Below are 10991 nucleotides of genomic sequence, written 5' to 3'. Positions count from 1 at the left end.
AGAAGCAGGGGTTAAATATAGACAACAAAGAAATTATTCAGTACTGCTGGTCATCTGCAATAACAAGATTATAACATTTGATGTTTTACACACCAAATCAAAGAAAAATCAAATGTTTACTCCCATAAAGTTGGCGCTTGGTAGCATATACAATTTACAAATATTCGATGAATTTATTATTTTCTGTCTACTTCGCTCTACAGTATACTATTCTGTGCAAAGCTTTATGATTAGCTAAAATGCAAGCAGATTCAGCGAGTGAGACATGTTGTAAATACTATAGTGGCTTTAAAATTCCCCAGACACTGCAAATAATTTTTAAGAATCTACTCATGTGCCAGGTTTTAAACTTTATTTGCAACATCACCTAGTTAGCCTCAAACAGGAAATATTACATCTGTTTTGGATTAATGTTAGTCATGCTCACGTTCATTTCAAATTACATGATTTTCACTATGCCCATTTTTTAAGAAAATTCGTACATATTTGCCTATCTAAACAGCTTTCACAATGCATCAAATTACTGCACAGTTTCCAAAGAGTTATCACATGCATCTTAAATAGAAAAATAAAATGAACAAAAGCTAATGACCAAGACAAATCATATTTTTAAAATATTTCATCTAAATTGATGTTGTTCCCATAGACTACTTTTATCATACGCTATATTGACATGTGCAATATTTTCAAATATGTTATTTGTAAACATCATGAAAACAACACATAATATGGAACACAAGTTAATTTTTTAATCAGACTATCGAATTTACAAAGAGTTGAACAGTTATATTTTAAAACAAATATGAAGGGTCTTTCTTATGAAATTTTATTCAATTTCTTGAGAGAAATTTAGTATTTTGACAATTTATATGTAATTCAACCATGAGCAACTTATACCAGAAGAAAATTATGATGGAGAATAGAATTATATCCCCCCTAACCATTGAAGGTTTGAAGTCATGTATTTACTGATTTGCTTTAGTTTTTAATTTAAATTGCAATTGGAAAAATCTTGTAAACCCAAAATACATGATTCTCAAAGTTGATTGTTTGACTATCACACTCACAAAGTTTTTTTTTTCTTTTTCATCACATTAGATAGTTCGGTTGATGAACCGGCTTGCACAGTGAGAACTCTAATAGTGAGTGATTACTTATTGCAAAGTTATTTTCTAGTGCCGTTGCTTTTCTAATAATTTTTTTTAACATCCAGCGTTTTGGTATACGTTCAGTGTTGTTGAGAGAATCTCCTGAACCAAGTAGATATTATTGCTTTCCACTTATTTTCTGCTAAACGTTAAGCAGCAAGGGTCCAGGTAATCATGATGCAACATCAAACAGCCACAAGATCAATTAATAGAACAAAGGAAATTATGCAATATGGTTACTTGCAGGCAATAATAAGATTATATGGTTTGCGACTTTTACACAGTCTCTCATACAGAGAAGAAATTTTTTCTCTTAAGATATGCACTTCATAACATATAAAATTGAAAAATATTTAATATTTTAATTACAATGCTAATTTTATATGAAGCAGGAGAGGCTGATAATTGTTTATAAAATTCACAATAATAAAAAGTCTGAAGGAATGATACCAATTTGCAAAAATATTTCTGACAATTTAGACACAAAATTAAACAAAAACTTCTGTTGAGCACCAATAATGACCAACTGGTAGATCCACTTTTGAAAAATCGCAAAAGCACACTTGCAAAATTGCCAGCAAATCTTTGTTAACTGTTTTCTATTACTGCTGACAAAGTTATTATTTTTGCTCTTTTAATTAAGGAAGGTCACAAGCCAAAATTTCTGTTTTGTCAATTTTTAAATTTGTTTAAACACTACACAAGTATTTTTAGAAATTGCATTGTAACAAAATAATTTTAGATATCAATAGCACTAGTGCAATAACTTACTTATTGTTCTATTGTGATCGCTAATTTGAACTAAACATTTTTTGGAGAATTACTCTATAGCTGGCCATTGACTACTTTTGTTGGAAAGTGACCTCTAGTTTTAGTGATTGGAAAACTCATCTCACTTTACTTTGCGTAACTCATAGCCACTCATTTTTATTAATAATTGGTTTGAAAACGTCTTGCAGCATTGGTAAACTTTTGGCGCTGTTGGAGATTTTTCTGAGCCGACGTGTTTATCATTGTTGACACTTTGCCTGTCATGCATTGAGCATGTCGTGTTCTGCTTATGATTATGTAATATTGAAGAAGGACCAATTAAACTTAGGGAACAAAGAAACTTATTCAATACTGCAATCAGTAAAATTCAGCACTGCTCATGCACAATGACAAGATTATAACATTTTCTGCTTGTACACTAAATCAAAGACAAATAAGATCCTAAACTCTCATAAAGTTTGTGCTCAATAGCATATACACTTTACAAATATTAAATGAACTTATCATTTTCTGTCTACGCCGTTCTATAATATTCTATTCTGTGCGTGGCTTTATGGTTAGCTAAAAACAGAGCAGATTCAGTGAGTGAGACATGTTGTTAATGAAATGGTAGCTTGTAAATCTCACAGACACTGCAAATAATTTGTCGAAAATCTACTTAGGCACAATATTTTAAACTTTATTTGCAACATCACCCGGTTAGCCTCAAACAGCAAATATTATACTTGTCTTGCGTTAATGATAGTTATGCTCACGTTAATTTTAGATCACACGGTTTCCACTATGCCCATTTATCTAAGGAGATGCGTACATATTTGCTTATTTAAATAGCTTTCACAGTGCGTCAAATTACTTCACAGTTGCCAAAGTGCTATGGCATATGTTTTGAATCAAAAAAATAAATTGAACAACAGTTAACGATCAGGACGAATCACCTTTTCAAAATATTTCACACTATTTGATGTTGCTCAAAAAGATTACTATTATCATAAACTATACTGACGTAGTAAAATATTGTCGAAGGTTTCACGTTGAAACGTTAGACTTAAAAATTTAATTAAACGTTTAAAGAATTTAATAGTTACTGCCTATTTTGTTCTACTTTTAAAAACTTCAAGATGAGTTAAAAGCCAAACAGGCATAGCAAGTGGAATGTGTTTGAAGTCATAGGTTGTATTCTGTCTCCCAGATCCTGCAGATAATCTGGCAAATACCTACTTACTTGTCTTTTACTGTACACAGGATATATTGTATTTGTATTGCATTAGTGTTATTGTCTTGTGTACGTGTGCCAATTATAGGCTCAATAATTTCTATCATGCTAATATTTGAAAGAAAATAAATATATATTAATACACCTATTAATATACGTACAAGAATTGGTAAAAATCCCAAACTCATGGGTTAAATGTCATACAAACCCAAGTGTGTATGACTTTGTAAGTGTGCACTTACAATAATTGATTAATTTTTTAAGCTAATCCTTCAAATATAACAGAAACCCGCTTTGATATTTGTGCCATCAAATTAGAGAGATTTTACCGTAGCCCAGATGCTTTGAAAGCCACTAAATGATTAGTGACTGTAAGTGAACTTACAAGAATTTGTAATCTCATACGCACGTGTGATAATAGTTCTGTCATCAAATTGAGACATCTTGACACGATGGCATTTACATGGCTAAAAACTGCACATTCTTTTATAATAATTGGTTAATGCGACTATACAAATGTTTAAAATAGCGTAAACATGTCTGAGATATTTGGCTGTCAAATAACGGCCATCTTACAGCAACGGTTTTTAGATTGTTCATGACTGTGAGTTCACATATAATAATTGTTTTATGTCCCCAAATTAATGGTTAAAATATCATACACACCTGTGAGAATAATTTTATCATCAAATTGGGGACATATTGTTCCAATTGTGTTGACATATTTTATGACTGACTGTGTTATTTTGTTATAATTGGTCAATGTGCTCGGGAAACTTCTTAAGAAGCATATTCATCGGGGTGATATTTTGGCATTGAATTTGGAACATCTTGCAGCGATAATATTAAAAATGATGATGACTGTGTGTGAACTCAAATAAAATTATCAGTCAATGTCCCCAAATCAATGGTTAAAATATCATACACACCTGTGAGAATAATTTTACCATCAAATTGGGGACATTTTGTTGCAATGGTGTTGACATCTTCTATGACTGGCTGTTTTTTTTGTTATTATTGGTCAATGTGCTTAGGAAACCGCTTAAGAAGCATATTCATTGGGGTTAATATTTTGATATTAAATTTGGAACATCTTGCAGTAATGGTATTAGGAATGATCATGACTGTGTGTGAACTCGAATAAGATAATCAGTCAATGTCCCCAAATAAATGGTTAAAATATCATACACACCTGTGAGAATAATTTTACCATCAAATTGGGGACATATTGTTGCAATGGTGTTGACATCTTCTATGACTGGCTGTTTTTTTTGTTATTATTGGTCAATGTGCTTAGGAAACCGCTTAAGAAGCATATTCATTGGGGTTAATATTTTGATATTAAATTTGGAACATCTTGCAGCAATGGTATTAGGAATGATGATGACTGTGTGTGAACTCAAATAAAATTATCAGTCAATGTCCCCAAATCAATGGTTAAAATATCATACACACCTGTGAGAAAAATTTTACCATCAAATTGGGGACATATTGTTTCAATGGTGTTGACATTGTCTATGACTGACTGTGTTCTTTTGTTATAATTGGTCAATGTGCTCAGGAAACCGCTTAAGAAGCATATTCATTGGGGTTGATATTTTGGCATTAAATTTGGAACATCTTGCAGCAATGGTATTAGGAATAATCATGACTGTGATCTCAAATAAGATAGTCAGTCAATGTCCCCAAATCAATGGTAAAAATGTCATACACACCTGTGAGAATAATTTTACCATCAAATTGGTGACATATTGTTGCAATGGTGTTGACATATTCTATGAATGACTGTGCTCTTTTGTTATAATTGGTCAATGTGCTCAGGAAACTGCTTAAGAAGTATATTCATTAGGGTTAATATTTTGGCATTAAATTTGGAAAATCTTGCAGCAATGGTATTATGAATGATGATGACTGTAATATCAAATAAAATAATCAGTCAATGTCCCCAAATCAATGGTTAAAATATCATACACACTTGTGATAATCTTTCTACAACCAATATGGAGATATCTTTTTACAATAGTTTTTCTACTAATTGGTTAAACTAATGGTTACAAACTTACTGATTAAAATACCAAACATTCCTTTTTGTTCATATTGGCCTATAATAGATAGTTGATGGTGAAAAGTGCAGACTCCTTATTAGACTAGCATTGAGAGAGTTTATGATATCGTGTGCACTTGTAATAACTGGTCAATTGTACCTAAATAATGAATATACTTGTATACTAATACAAACACACTCTTCTTTTATGTTTATATCATACAGCAGGAAAATTGTATGACAACATATTTGAGACTGTTTTTGACAGTTTGCAGTTCCAATAACTGGCCAATTACTTCTAAAAATATTGACTGTAGAATCATACATAATTTTGATGACAAAGGTGCCTTCAAATTGAACAACGCTTATTTCAATGGTACCGAGATAGCTCTATTCAGTGTTTGCAGTGATAGTAATTATTTTACATTCCCAAGCTAATGGTTAAAATATTGTGCATACTTTTGGTCACATCTCCACTAAATATTGAGTCAATATTGTTATAAAACAGTTAAATAGATTACAATTAAATTTATGGTTGTTGCAAAGATGGGCAACTCGATATATATTTAAGAAAATGTAATAGAAGGCAATTTTCTTGGTACGGGTAGCACGTTTTATTAAACATAATTATATTTTTTATAAGGTAAATGTTTTTTCGGGCTTACATTAGGCATATAAGAGATACTAATGTTTTATTTCCAAAGCTTGATTCTAATATGTCTCTGCCTATGCTTTGCTTTTTATGCATGGCTTACAAACAAAAGATTTCCGCAAAAAATTAAATTAAAAGTGGTAATCATTGTGTGCAACCAAACAGAAAAGTACAACTAAAATTAGCTATATTCAAATTTAATTTGCTTCCGGATTTAAAAAAAATTACTCACATCCGCTGGCCTGGTTCTTTTTACTATTGTTTACCAAAGTTAACTCATGATTACGCAATGTAAATTTTCCGATGGCTGACCTTGGTAGTGATAAAAATGAGATAGCAAAATACTTAATCGATTATAGTAATTAACTTTGTTGCCCATTCAGGGCTTAAGAGTTCTATGAAAACTAAGTTAAAATGTTTACCTTGAAGATAATCGCGTTAAATGTTGAAAAGTCGTAAATCTAGATAAGACATCAGCCTGCAACCCTGGCCTGGCTGTTTGAAATTCAAAACCTTAATTTGAACATATCACCGTAAATTATGTAAAGCAATTGGTTACACTGAATTTATTACCTAACATAAAAGTTTAAGGTCAATTTAACTTTTGCGCATCATACATGTGTAGAATTAGTACTCTACATAGGTTTGATAAAGAACTATTAAACTTTTAAATTGATATTTTCGAAAAAATGAAGTCATGGATTACATTTACAAGCACATTTACGAAAGTGTGGGAAAATTATCACACACCGACAACTCCAAAGTGGTTGGAAAAACAAAAATAAGCCAGAGTTATCTTCTCCATGCAAAAGTCCCCGTTTATTAGATAAAAAATTCATACATGTGTGTGAGGTGAAGTCCCCAAAGTTAGGGTTAAATTCTCATGAGCTATAACTGAAAAACGAATAAAATGACAGCTCTCAAAATCAGTGCATTCGTAAACCCAACAAAAAATGTTTCAATATGTTATTTTTTAAAGCTCTTAATGACATATGAAAATTGTCCTCAAAGTGATGGTAAAAATATCGTGTCCCCAATTGCATGCGTTTACAAGACTGTGTGTGTGCGTGTGCACACACACACACATGCACACACACGCACACATGCACACACACGCACGCACACGCACTCTCACACACACACACACGCACACGCTCACACAGTCTTGTAAACGCATGCAATTGGGGACGCGATATTTTTACCATCACTTTGAGGACAATTTTCATCTATCATTGAGAGCTTTAAAAAACAACATATTAAAACATTTTTTGTTGGGTTTACAAATGCACTGATTTTTGGAGCTGTCATCTTATCCGTTTTTCAGTTATAGCCCGTGAGAATTTAACACTAACTTTGGGGACTTCACCTCACACACATGTATGAATTTTTTATCTAATAAACGGGGACTTTTGCATAGAGAAGATAACTCTGGCTTATTTTTGTTTTTTTCAACCATTTTGGAGTTGTCGGTATGTGATATTCTTCCCACACTTTCGTAAATGTGCTTGTAAAAGTTATCCATCACTTAATTTTGTCCTCAAATATCAACTTAGAAGTTTAATAGTTCTTTATTAAACCTATTTAAAGTACTAATTCTACACATGTATGGTGCGCAAAGGTTGAATCGACCTGAGACTTTTATGTTTATTAATAAATTCAGTGTAATCAATTGCTTCTCAGAATTTATGGTGATCCGTTCAAGTTAAGGTTTTGAATTGCAAACAGCCAGGCCAAGGTTGCAGGCTGATGTCTATCTAGATTTACGACTTTTCAACATTTAACGCGAGTAGATGCAAGCAGATTGCCCGATTTTGCATGGGTAATAAAAATGACGTTTTTAAATAAAGCTTTGTTTTATTTCTGCGTACTGCATTTATTTCTGTGTACTGTTTATATATTTGTGTAATTCATACTGTGCCTGTTTCAGTCCTACTACAGCTCTCTACTGATTGCAATATTCTTGCTTAGCATATCAATCAAGCTTATGCGAGAGTCATGTAAGTTATGCATTGTTATGTTAAAACAATGCATACTTGTTATAAATAAACATACAATAAAAGACAAAAAGACGCTGATATTTATATATAGATTTTCAGTATGCATTGCTTATTTGCTGAGACGTTAGCTAAGCGCATTTGGCTTTGTATCGTATAACAAACAAAGTTTCATGCATTCACTGAACCGTATTAGGCTCTTACATATATACATTACTGAAATCCAGCTAAAATTATATATGATGAATACTACAATAAAATTAAAAAAATTTTTATCTTTTGCATTCCCATGAACGAAGTAGTAATAAACATTAAAAAAATCATTCATGTCGACGATTTTTTGTGTTCAGTATTTCATACCCATTTAACACCCCAAAAAATCTTTTTATTGTTTGCGAGTATACAAAAAAACTTTGTATACTTAACTTTTTGCCAATTTCATGTGCTCGGTGGACAATTTCATGTGCAGTCTCATGTGCACACTTTCATAATTATGCTATTAAAAGTTATGCATGACTTCATTTCTACTTCAAACTCAGTTCAAAAGTTCCATAGTTGTCTATGAAATCTTTGTTGAGTAATAAATATACATATTATGAGACTTTTTTAATTTACTTTTAGGAACTATTAATTCTACACATGTATGATGTACAAAGGATAACTCAGCATTAGGCCATTAGCGATTGGCATAAACAGACAACAAATTTAATTACGTTACTGAATTAATTTTGTTGCCGTATCTCGTTTTATACTGCTAGCAATGCCAGTCATCAACATATTTACATTGCGTCAGCATGAGTTAACTATTATAAACAAAAGTAAAAAGAACAAGTGAGGTGATGACAAGCACTTTTTCAAAAATCCAAAAGCCAAAAATAATTAAATATATTCATTAAATGTTGGCACTGCTGCTTAGTTTTGCACATTGATAACCGCAATTGATTAAACTTGAAACTTGTATAATTCCATTGTTTTCAAGCCATACATAAAAAGCAAGCATAGGGACATAGGAGTTAAATTACAATCAAGCTTTAGATAAAAAGATTGGTATTGTCAACATACTCAATATAAACTTGATGAAATATATATATTTTCTAAAACAACTATAAGTATTTTCAATGAGGAGCGATAAATGTATGGCAGAATTTTCCATCTAGCTATTTCATTCTCAAAAGATATACTACCTTGTCAATCTTTGTAATTGACTCTGATCTTTTAGTAGCAACGAAAGTTTTTTAAGACTATGTGAAATTAACCTGAGATTTTATGCAGCTATAACTTATGTAAGAAATGTACGTAATGAATTCAAACAAATCTTTTGAATAATAAAGCGCAATTTTTTTTAATTGCGTATAAACTACAACCATACTAAAATGAAAGCTAATAAGTGAAGAAGGATGCATATGTGAGAATATTTGAAAAAGTACAAGAGCTCTCAAGGATTATTAAAGGCCTGAACTATTGAAGGAAGCAAACGAGACCCACTTTCAAATGTCTGCTGAGCGTGTATAACTGCTGACCAAATACATTATAATGTAAAAAAAACTTTGCAAATGCTTAACTACAAAATACATTTGTAATGCAGAAGAGCAAATATAGCCTTTAGCTAAACATAAGTTCAAAAATAGTGTAAACGCTCAATTTGCTTCCGAAGCTACATTAAAAAAAACTCACAAATATTGTGACTTTTCACTCACAAATATTGTGAGTTTTCATCTCTTGTAATTTCATTCTTGTAGAAACTCGCAAATATTGTGAGTTTTTACAAGGTAGAAATTAGCTCCCCAATAAGATATAATGTCCCCAATTGTTAGGTAAAAAGTTTCTATGAGAAGAAAACTCCGAAAATATTTGCCTACTAACAAATGGAAACAAGTCAAATGTGTGTGAGAATTTAACAAACTTTATGGGGACTTACATATTTTTTCACACACCCACACTCACAGATGTTCTCGTACAAATGCAGGCAATTGGGGACAGTGCTCAGATTTTGTCGGGAGTTGGATTAAACTATATATTTTTTAGTTTTTTATAAGAAAAAAGGGTTTAAAAGATTGGGGACGTCCCCAATTTCCGAACGTCCCCAATTTGTCTGTTAAATTCCGGTGTGAGTCCCCAATTGCATGCATTTACAAGTTCATGCGCTTGCGCACGCGCATGAACACGCGTACGCACACACACGCACTGTTGATGTACTGGGCAGATAAACAGCCAAAGTGATAATGGAAAAAGAAAGGATACTGCTGGTTGAGAAATGCAATATTAGCAGTCAAATGGCACTGCAGTGCAATAGGAGAACTGCAATGGTAGCTGCAATGGTAGTTGTAATGTACTAGGTGTTATTATGTACAACAAACTGCAATAATGAAAGGAAAATATTGTATGTTTATATCTCTCTCCTGCAATAAGAGAATTGCAATATTAAAAGTAAAATGGCATGCTGCTGTGTAATATACACAGGCTGGGGGCTGTATATCATTGCTCATAGCAGCCAATATCAAGAAGTTGTGATATTTTTCTAGATTTCTGTATTTATATCTAAAAAATTATGCTGAATTTAAAAATCTGAACAGATTTTAGCTGGTTGTCATAGAAATAGATGTATATCTAAAAGAAAACGTAGGCCTATAACTTAATTTTGCAGATATTAAAACGGCTTGGCAGTACCGTGATATTGGGTACCGTGATATTGGGCACAGCCGCATTATCAACAAACTTTTTAGAAAGATAATAACAGTAACATTTTGCACACCATCGGTCACTATATACTCCGATCTTGTTAATTCGAATGATTATTCTTATAACTAAATCCAATAATAATCTTGAATATTGAATAATAAATAAATAATAATAATAAAATTGAATAATTATTCTTACAATTAAATATTGTAATAATCTTATAAGAATTGTTAGAAAAATATCAGATTCAAACCCCGGAATTCAAACCACCAAATTCCATTATCACAGCAGCTTGCCATTTTACTTCTAATATTTTATTTATCCTATTGCAGGAGAGAGATATAAACATACAATCTTTTCCTTTCATTATTGCTGTTTGTTGTACATAATAACACTCAGTACATTACAACTACCGTTGCAGCTACCATTGCAGTTATCCTATTGCACTGCAGTGCCGTTTGACTGCTAATATTGATATTTTTCTAACAAT

The sequence above is a fragment of the Watersipora subatra genome, chromosome 2 (genome assembly GCF_963576615.1).
Source record: "Watersipora subatra chromosome 2, tzWatSuba1.1, whole genome shotgun sequence".
In the NCBI taxonomy this organism is placed as follows: Eukaryota; Metazoa; Bryozoa; class Gymnolaemata; order Cheilostomatida; family Watersiporidae; genus Watersipora; species Watersipora subatra.
This window is presented reverse-complemented; position numbering follows the sequence as displayed.